Consider the following 11,350-nt stretch of genomic DNA (forward strand, 5'->3'; position numbering starts at 1 on the left):
TAAAGGTATTGTGTCCATCTACAACTAAAAATATTTTTTAAAAAAGAAGACACAGTATATTCAGAGAACAGTGAGTTCAGTCTAGCTAGAGTTTAGGAGGAACAGAGAAGAAATGGAGCCTGATCCTGAGGAGTTCACATACAGAGAGAACACATACAGGGAAAATAGAGAACATGAAGTGTTATTTTCATTTTAATAGAAGTATTTATGGGATTGAGTAAATAGACAGATGAGGGAAAGATGACTTTTATCCAGTAAGTTCAAGTGCATTCAAGAACAATGAATATGCTTGAGGTGAGTCATGAAAACGAAATGGAACTTCCAATAGTCAAAGAAGATAAAACAAGCCAACCAGGCATGGTGGCACATGCTTGTAATCCCAGCAGCTCAGGAGGCTGAGGAAGGATGGTCATGAGTTCCAAGCCAGCATCAACAACTAGCAAGGCCCTAAGCAACTCAGTGAGACCCTGTCTCCAAGTAAAATACAAAATAGGGCTGGGGATGTGGCTCAGTGGTCGAGTGACCCTGAGTTCAATCCCCAGTTGAAAAAGAGAAAAAAAGATAAAACAAAAAATAACATTCCAAACAACACAAAAATAAAATGTGGTGTGTTCAATGTGATCAGAGGACAAGGTAGGTGCTTTGTGTGGTGTAGCAGGAGATAAGGCTGGAAAAGGAGGCTCTGGCCAGATTGGGCCATGCCTTAAATTACAAACAGAGGATTCTAGCCTTTATCTTGAAGACAACAGGGAGGCACTTTGAGCAGTAGAGTGACATAACCAGAATTTCATTTTATAAAGAGTCTTCTGCCTGCCTTGTGGAGTGATTCTCCCAAGGGAAGAACCCATTGAATAGCTGGTATAACAGGCAGGCTGTGAGGATAAAGCAGGCAGCACAGCTTTGCAATACATAAGAGAGATAAAATGTATTTGGCTCAGTGATCAAATGGATGTGAAAGGTAAGGGACGTGAAGGAGTTCTTAATTTGGGAGCTGGATGGACAATACTGCCATCAGCAAGAGAGGGAAGACAGGAGAAAGAAAATTTGGTATGCTAAGAAGTGTGAGAATAGCGTTACATAATAGCTGTGCTTATAAGTTTCAGGTGTCAGGAGCTAAGCTTAGAAAAGGAGAGTTTTGAGCAAAACTTTTAAATGTACAAACCAATTGATGGTTTAGTGAATATATACAAATGTACACAAATGTGATGAGCATGGGTGGCAAAGACGATGCTTATAAATGATAAAGGTGCTCTCTCTTAATGCCTGGCAAAATTCATAAAAATCCTGATCTAAAGGGCAAGAACTGAGTCTCTTGAATTCCCAATGCTGATGATTAAACAGTCACCATTTTTAGACTCTATTCCAGTGGTTCCCTACATTTTAGGTGTAAGGGCCCCTTCTTAAGATTAAAAAAAAAAAATCTCACTTCACCCACTCATGCCCACAATAGTATCTGTACTTTTAGAACTTACAGAGTGAGAAAAACACTTGTACATTTAAAGATCTCTAGATTACTTGCATCAAGTACTCTTCCCTCTTCCTCAGGGGTCTGTAGCCCAAAGATTAGAAACAATTACAGATTATGAAGGCACAAGAGTTTGTGGCCAGAAGAATACTTTGCAGTCAAAATCCCTAGAGAAAATAGCTACAAAGCTCCTTACTCACAAGTAAATTCCCCAAAGAATGGCTAAAAAAATGATTCCTCTATAATCAGACACCAACATAAAAAATTGGTCACTCAGATAAAAAAAAATGTATTGCTATGAATGTGTTATGAGCATAAAGGCTATAAAAGGCTTACTTTAAGACTTCTTTTTAAATTTTCTTATTTGTTCTTTTTAGTTATACATGACATTAGAATGTATTTTGACATATCATATATACATGAGTATAACTTCCCATTTTTGTGGTCATATATGATGTGTAGTTATACTGGTCAGGTATTCATATATGAAAATAGGAAATTTATATCCGATTCATTCTACTGTCTTTCCCATTCCCATCTCCTCTCCCTTCCCCCAACTCCATCCTGTCCAATCAGGTAATCTTCCCTTCCTTCCTGCCCCCCACTGCCTATTGTGAGTCAGCATTCCTATATCAGAGAGAACATTCAGACTTTTTTTTTTTCAGGATTGGCTTATTTCACTTTTCATGATAGTCTCCAGTTCCATCCATTTATCAGTGAATGCCATAATTTCATTCTTCTTTATGGCTGAGTAATATTCCATGTGTATATGTAAACATTTTCTTTTCCTTTCAGACTTCTTTTTATATTAATATTTTATTTTTGTTTCAAGGATAATGATGCTCTTAAAATTTAAAAAAAAACAGATTTTTGTGGTGCTGGGGATTGAACCCAGAGTCTCATGCATGCTAGGCAAATCTTCTATCACTGGGCTATGTCCTCAGACCTTAAAAGTTTATCCTCTTTAAAAATTGTATTGATTTGTGGTACTAGGGATCATACTCAGCAGGGCTTTGTGCATAGTAGGCAACATTCCATCAGCTCTTAATGCATGTTTTTTATAGAAAAACTGGAAAATACAAAAAAATCCTGAGGATAAAAATAAAAATAATCTCTAATATTACCATCCAGAGATAACCATTAATAACAGGTTTGAAGACATGATAGTTTCTCTGTAAAAAATATACACATGCATTTTTTAAATAAAATAGTCATCATATGCTAGCTATCATTTTGTGTCCTTTTTTTTTTTTTTTTTACTTGCTATATCATGGTCATTTTAGAGTACCATTACCTAAACATATAAAACATTATTTTACAGTGATACCAGAATTATTCTAATGATTAAAATTAACCATGTAGTTAAATAATTTAGCACAGTGTCTGGCAATAGTGCATGGTTCAGTAAGTGTTAGGTATAATCATTGTTGTATACATATTTACTTGCATGTATGTGAATTGTATGCACAATGTTAGCAAGTCTTGAAACAGCAAAAAGTTGCAAACAAACTAAATGCCCATTACTATGGGATTATTTAAATAAAATAACTCCATATAATTAAGGTCTATACAACTATTTAAAAAGAATTAAGAACAATTTATTTAAAGCCTCTTAAGATATATTTTAGTAAAAAGAAAACAAGAAAAAAAAAACAAGATGGTTAATCTACATTTGTATAGAAAAGGAAAACCTGTGCTTAAATTTGCATAAAATATCATTGGAAGTATACCAAAGAACCTGTTACCATCAGATAAAGGAACTGAATAGCTACTGTAGAGAATTCTCTCGATTCCTTTGGTATTTCCCTTTATCTTCCCCCTATTTAATAAAGAAATATACTTATAAAAATTGCATAAAGCATATATGTAAAGTATACTGAATTATTATAAAGCAAATCCCCATACAATCACTGGCCAGGTTGAGAAATTTAATTATTACACCACAAAAGCTTCATCATCAATAGTAGATACATTAATAGGATTTTTTTTTACTGAATATTATTGCGTACTTTTTGAATTTTGAACGATGTGAACATATTACCCATTTAATAACAGCTACTTCTCTCCTTCCCCATTCCTCTCCAAAATATCATGGAGCTCGTCAATAATTTTATGGCAAGACTGGTTTAGCAGCTTTTCTATATCCAAATAAATAATAGCAGTTACAATTTACTGTATTCCATGTTTTGCATATATTAACTAATAAGTCTATATAAATTGACTCATTTAATCTTCATGACAACCCTGTGAAGTAATTACTACTGTTATATTTGATGTGCAATGAGAAAACAGAGGCACAGAGACAGTAAGTAACATGTGCAGAGTCACACTGTGAATTTGTGGTGAAGAGCTGGGATTTGTACCCAGAGAGTTGTGCCCCAGACTATAAGTTCACCATTATACTATTCTGCCTGTGTAAATCCTGGAACCCAGAATCTGAGGCATTGTAGTCACTGACATCCTAGAAGGTGGAGAAGATTTTTGGCTATGGCCCATCAGATGGAAGTCCAAGCACCTATTCAGTTATACCACTATCCCAGCAAAGATACAAGCAATTAAGAACAGATAGGATGTAGTTAAGTCTTAGGTCTGGGACAGCACCAGGCTGGCAAATTTTACAAAGCACTTAAATGAATTTTCTAGGGCATCTGAGAAGTAAAGTTCTGGTCAACTCTCTTAGCTTGAGCTCAGAGCTTCCCCAGTGCATAGAGTTTAATAAATATTTTTTGAATTAAAGAATAAGCTCTTTCCTCCTTAAACCTAGAGAAGTCTAGGAACTTCCATTACACAAAGACTTACAGAAGTGAACAAAGATGTCTACTATAGTACTGATTGTAATAGTAAAAATATGCAATCAACTCAAATGTCCATCAACAGAGAACTGGTAAGTGCGCAATGTCCAAGAGATGGCACAGTGTGTTGCTTAAGGACATGGGCCTGGAGCCTGGATGCTCAGGTTTGCTTCTGGCTCTACCACTTACTAGAACAGATGTGGACATGCTCCCTAACTTTATTGTACTTTACTTCTTACATCTATAAAGTAGGGATAACAAAAAATACCTGCCTTGTAGCCTTGTTGCAAGCAGTTAATCCATAGTTTCTGGCATTCAGTGAGGACTCAAATGTAATCTATTATGATAGCCACTCACACGATGGAATACTATGTAAGCTGTTAGAAAGATTTAACAAATGTCAAGCATATATATTTAGGTAAAATAAAACAAGTGTCAGAATAGTATGTCTAGTAGAAGTCCAATTTTGTAAAAAAAAAAAAAATTAAACGTTACATGTGCATATGTACAGAAAGAAAGCCTGCATAAATACACACCAAACTGTTGACATTATTTCTGGCGAGTTGTATGAAGGGATTTTCACATATCAGATATATGCATATATATCATATATATTTTAAAATAATTTTGGGGGAAGAAAATATCAAGAAATAGGGAAAGACTTCTAAGATGGAGAAGTGTGGGAAATAACATGGAAATGGGAAGAAGACTCCCCTTCTCATGGGCCACAGATTCTTCTCCCCAATCTAAGGTGATGCTGCGTGACTGCCTTCCCTCTTGTAGCACTGCCCTTGTACCTGATGGCATAGCAGTAAGAGAGGAGACACACATTTCATTAACTTTGTTATGTGTTCCTCAAGTAATTTCCTACAATACAGCCAAAAACCAAGGTTGTGCTTCAGATGTACCTCACTTATTGAATAAATCAGAGGAACTCAGATTGTCAAACTGGAAGGGACCTTCGATATCACCTAGGCCAATCCCTTCGTTTACAAATGGAAACAAGAAAATGTCTTCCTGAGAAGTTAGTGGTAAAGCAATTTTGAGAAATGTAGTTTCCTCTGAAGAAATCAGAGATATATCCCCATGGATGAGAATTTTATTCCAAGAGCCAATCAATGCAATAAAGCAGAATTTTTTATATACTGCTTGTGGGAGTATAATTTAGTAAACCATTTTGGAGAATACAATATCGCCTGAGGGTGCTGAGGTTCATACTCTGTGAGGGGACAATTCCATCCCACATATCTTCCTGAAATGTTCACCTACAACTCAGGAGGCTGAAGCAGAAGGATCACAAGTTCAAAGCCAGCCTCAGTAACTTAGCAAAGCCCTAAGCAACTTAGTGTAACCCTGTCTCAAAATTAAAAGGGTGGGGATGTGGCTCAGTGAGTACCCCTGGGTTCAATCCCCAGTACCAAAAAAAAAGCACCTAAGAATATCTTTGCAATAATGATCATAGTAGCCCTAACTGTGATCACCCCAAACTTGAAATAGCCTCAATATCCATCAATAGCAGAATGGACAAATTATGGCATGTCTATAAATAGATCAGTGAAAAAAATAGTGAACTAGAGCCACATGTTACAACATGGATGCATTTCACAAATATAATACTGAATAAAAAAACAAGTTGTGGAAATATATATATATATATATATATATATATATATATATATATATATATGTAACATACTATTGATATAAAATTTAAACATATAAAACAATAGTATATGTTGTTTAAAGATACATACATCTGTAGTAAAAATATAAATAAATGCATGGGAGTAATAAGCACTACATCCAGAACAGTGGTTACTTTGGAGGGAGGGAATTTTAATTATGGAAGGATAGAAAGTGGGGTTTAACTCCACTAGTATGTTTCTTAAACTGGGTAGTAGGGACTCTTGATTTTCACTGTATTATTATTTATACCCTTTTGAATATACAAAATATTTCATGACAGATGTTTTAAATTTTTTTTTTTAGTTATAGATGGGCACAATACCTTTATTTATTTATTTATTTATTAATGTTTTATTTTTTAGTTATAGTTGGACACAATACCTTTATTTTATTTATTTATTTTTATGTGGTGCTAAGAATCGAACCCAGGGCCTTGCATATGCTAGGTAAGCACTCTACCGCTAAACTAAAACCCCAGCCCCTATTTATTTATTTTTATATGGTGTTGAGGATCAAACCCAGTGCCTCACCTGTAATAAGTGAGTGCTCTACTACTGAGCCACTACCCCAGCCTCAACAAAATGTTTTTAAATTGCCACAAATCCCATGCTGAAAGGAAAGTCAATAATTTGGAAATATAATAAAATACTAAAGGAAACGTATTAAATACAAATGTTGGATTTGAAATTAAATATTATTCCTCAAATCTGCTTAGTTTTCCTGGAACTCATTTCACAAGACAGAACCTGCTAGAGAAGCAGAAGCAGTTGGGTGCAGTAAGCTGGAAATCAGAAGACAATCTGAGAAACCTACCAGTTATGAGGAGAAGAATATTTTTAACCTCTTGGGTTTTTTATGTTTAAAAATGCAGTGTTGGACTACATTATTTTACAAGTTTTTTTTCCATGTGACTACTGCTTTCAAGTTTTTTTGTTTGGTTGTTTGCGGGTCCTTTTTCGCAGCAATTCTCAAAATCATGTCTACAAGATGCTAAAGTGCTTTTCATATAGAAAAGTGTTCCCTGGTAAAATCAGTTTGAGATATTCTGGGTTAAATAAAATTATTTATTCACAGCAGTACTTCTCAGAGCCTTTAATATGCTTATGTACATTGTGAGTCCCAAAAAAGAAAATTCAGTTAAGAAGTATTTCCAAAAATCTACTGAACCACAGAATGCTCATACACATAAACACACATACATGCACACATACACAACAACAATGTAGAACAGAATTTATTAATGATCTCCCAGAATAAAGGCTATCATAAAAGGATTTACTTGTTACTTTAGTTTCTAAAGTGTGTTTAGAATCCTTTGTAAAGGAGCAATGTAGTTTTATAGTATAATATATAACTATATTATATAGTATAATAATATATATTATAATATATATTATATTATAATAATATATAATATAATAATATATATTATATTATATATAATATATAATATATATATAATATATAATATATATAATATATAATATATATATAATATATATAATATATAATATATAATAATATATAATATAATAATATATATTATATTATATATATAGTATAATAATATATATTAACTATATTATATAGTATATTATATAGTATAATAATATAACTCTACTGAGTAGAGTTCCTATGAGTGATTATTGCTGATAAGTTTATAAGGTTATCTTCCCAGATTTCATTAGTGAGACTCCATCCCAGTTGACACTGTGGCAAATTCAACATCAGAAACTTCTGAGCATCTGTGGCTAGAGGCTGCATCCCAGATACATTCTCTATATCTGGTTATTGTGCCTTTGCTGTTTCTACTTCAAGCCATGTTCCCCTCCTTTAGGTGATAGCAGAGCTGAAGGATGCTTCAGGTAGGAGCTCTGAGCTGTTTAGCTAGGGCTGAATACCTGGAGCTACAAGCTTCATAGGAAAAGGAGCTCTTTCCATGTGCCTTCATCCCACAGAAATAGTTTGCAGGGAACTGGACTGCAAATAGGCCTGTCTTCCCGGGGACAGAGGAGCTCAGTCTGCTTTCAGAGATAGGATACTTATTCAACTTGCAGTACTACCTTTTCACGGTTGGGGGGGGGGGGTTCCTTGGAAGGCCTTAAGACTTTTTGGAGCCATTTCCCCCACCTAAATTTAGAGGGAAAAATCTGAGGTTTGTGGCTCACACTGGGACTTTTTGAAAGGTGATTTACTTGAGGACCTTTAATCTAGAAACAAGGATTTCTTTAGAAAAGTCAGGAGTAAGGTGAACTAGACAGCTTTTTAAAGGCCTTTGTTCTTTTGAACAATCAAAAAGAAAACATAAAAGTATGTTCTTTTCCAGACAGCACACACCAGGCTCAACGGAAGCAGACAGCAGATGCTGCTAACATCCCTCCTCCTCTATCCCAACCCATCCCAGCTCCACCACCTGCTTGGACCCAGTACCTATGAGGCCTGTCTCTACCTGTCTACCAAAGGAAGAATAAACCTTAACTACCCATACAGTCTTGGGCTCATTTACCAGGCTGGGGTGCTTGGTCTGATCCTTGGAAAGGTAGGGAGAGCAGAAGGAAATTGGGGATTGTATTCTAAGAGAAGTAAGCTCGATTTTGAACCACTCCAAGCTATGTTCTCAAGAATAGAGAGATGCCTCCTGATTACAGGGGGGTAGAAAGGAAACAAGGGAAGAACACAAGGAACTGAAATGCAACAGGGAAAATGAAGGGAGCCAGGAAGTATATGCAGAGATTAGATGAGCCCTTGAGCCCCAGGCTCTTAGGTCAGAGCCCCGTTTACTTCAGGGAAGGACTCCTGTGTCTTATCTGCTGGTCAGAATAGTCATATGCTCAGAAAATCTACTCAAAGGTCCTGTGTTTCCTCTCTTCTCCTTTTCTAGCCAATGTTTTCTACACACCTTCCCTTCCCTCTCACCAGGAAATCTACCCTTGGACAAAAAGCATGTCATTGAGAACCTAAAATAAATAAATAAATAATCCTCTCCTCTCAAAGAAGCAGACCATGGACCTACCTCTTATTCATTTTTGGATCACCATTGATCAAATTGCTTTGAGTTTGTATTCCTGGACATTTTTTTCTTTATGAATCTGAGCAGGGGCTACTTCATTATGAGCATTTTTAATGCAAGTTTTTCCCCAAAGGCACATGCAGGCAGACAGGCAGACAGGCTTGTGCACGCGCGCAACACACACACACACTTACACAGTACCTCGGGAGCTTCCCCTCCTTCAGTTATTTCCCCTCAGCCAGCTGAACAAGGGTGAGGCTTGGAAATAATTTCTCTGTGGCCTACCTTCTGATTCCGTCAGGTCTGAGAAGCAGGCGGTAGCTGGAAGCTGGGAGGCTGGGGCTGGACTGCCTCTGTGAATCAGCAAAGAAGTCCCTGAGACAGGGATGCCGACAGCTGCTGTATGCACACTCTCCCTCTGTCTCTCCCACCTCCCTGCCCTCCTTCTCCTTTTCCTCCTCCCATCTCCGAGCTGCTCTGTGTTGCTATGCAATCATCACCAGGACTAATAGCATCACTGCGACCTCAGGCAAAGACACCCTTGACTGGGCAAATGCAGAAAGAGCAAGGACAGTTTTGTAAAACTACCAGAGCCGTGGCAGCTCTCAGAGATTTCAATTCATTAGAGGCAGAGGAGGAAAGCGGAAGAGCCTGAGAAGCAGAGGGAGAGAGGGGGAGAGGAGAGGCTTCTACTGGGAAGGAGGAGACAAAAGAACTCTGGAGATCAATACAAGCTGCTGAGCTGAGCAAGGAGCCTGGGCCCCAACTTACACAGATCTATCGCAGAGCCAAACCAACTTCAGGGCCAGCAGCTGGCAAGGGCACTTGGTAGCCAGTCCAGAATTCAGTTTCTGTGTTAGGGGTTGAAACACTCTGCTCTAGAATTGTCATTGGTACTCAAAGAACAGTCTTAGGACCAAGGCAGTCTTCCAGTCTGACCCCCTGTATCCTACCTTCACCCCCTCATAGATCTTATATGTAGAAAAAAATCTCAGCAAGTAGGGAAAACAAAATTGACTTTGAATGGTTTGAGAAAATATAGCTCCTCCATATCTCTTCTTAGACTACCCCAGTCACCCTTCCTGCTTTTGTTTATACCAGTCCTTACTCTTACCTGCCACCTTCATTAAAGGTTTGAGTTCCAAACACCCTGAGGAACCTGGAAGAAACCATTAATAGGATGGGGATATTACATCTCTTTACTAAGTGCATAGCACACAGCAGGCTACTTAATAAATATGTGTTGAATGAGTAAATTAGATGAATGAATGGGTGAATAGTTAGTAGTCAGAAGGCCCCCATCACTACCATTCTATACAAATAGATCAAGAATTAAAGCTCTAGCAGCTCCAGGAGACAGAAAACATTAAACCATTATCAGTATGTCACACCCAAGATTTAATTATTAGATTATGATAATAAAATATTAATAATGGCCAATATTACTGAACATTTACTACAAGCTAGGCACCATTTAAAGGGTCTTGCACACTTAGTAGCTCAGTTCATCCTCATAATAAGTAGCTTCTATTTATTACTCCCATTTTACAGAAAAGGGTACTGTAACACAGTGAGGTTAAGTGACCTGCCCAATGTCACATAGCTAATAAATTATGGATCTAAGACTTAATATAGATCCCTATGGGCAATGCCTACATAATTAACCACTATGCGATAGTGCCTTCATTCACCTAGCAGTGGCCTGATTTAGTCTTAATTAGTCTTAATTAGACTAAATACGACTAGGGCACAATTCCCAGGGTAGTTTATCTATCTTTTGTGCCTTTCCTATGCCAGTGAAGGTGTGGTCCTTACTGTTGTTGGTCTGTTAGGGTATTTGGAGGATTATTTTGTTTTGGGTTTTCTAGGGGGTATTAGGATGAATAGAGCCTCTAGCTGTGATTCAGGAGAGACAATTTCTTTGTTTACCATCACAACTCTCACATTTAAACATCAGGAAGATTCATTTTTGCCCAGTAGACATCTATACAAAACAGAGAAAATGAATAGGTTAGCCTCAACTTTTTCTGCAAGGAAGAAAAACAAGGATAAAATAGATTGGGTCACAAGCTTTGACTTTCATCCACCCTGGTAACTGGAAAGAGGGTGTTGAGACCTGCTCTGATATTACTGAGCCAAACTTTGCTAGGTAGACAAGAATAGGTAGGGCGTTTCAGGTAAAGAGAAAATATATATGAAAGCACAAAGCTCAAAGAACATGGCTTGCCAAAGGACTGTAAGTACTAGTTAAGTATGACTAAATTAAGATAGGGCTTGGGCTGGGGAAGGGGAGAAGATGGCAAGATACAAAGCATTGAAGAGCATAAGTATCAGAGACCCTGGAGGCATTGGAATCTCATGCTAAGGATCATTTTAAAAATTTCAATAGGAAAGTGG

Source organism: Marmota flaviventris, chromosome X (assembly GCF_047511675.1).
Source record: "Marmota flaviventris isolate mMarFla1 chromosome X, mMarFla1.hap1, whole genome shotgun sequence".
Lineage (NCBI taxonomy): Eukaryota > Metazoa > Chordata > Mammalia > Rodentia > Sciuridae > Marmota > Marmota flaviventris.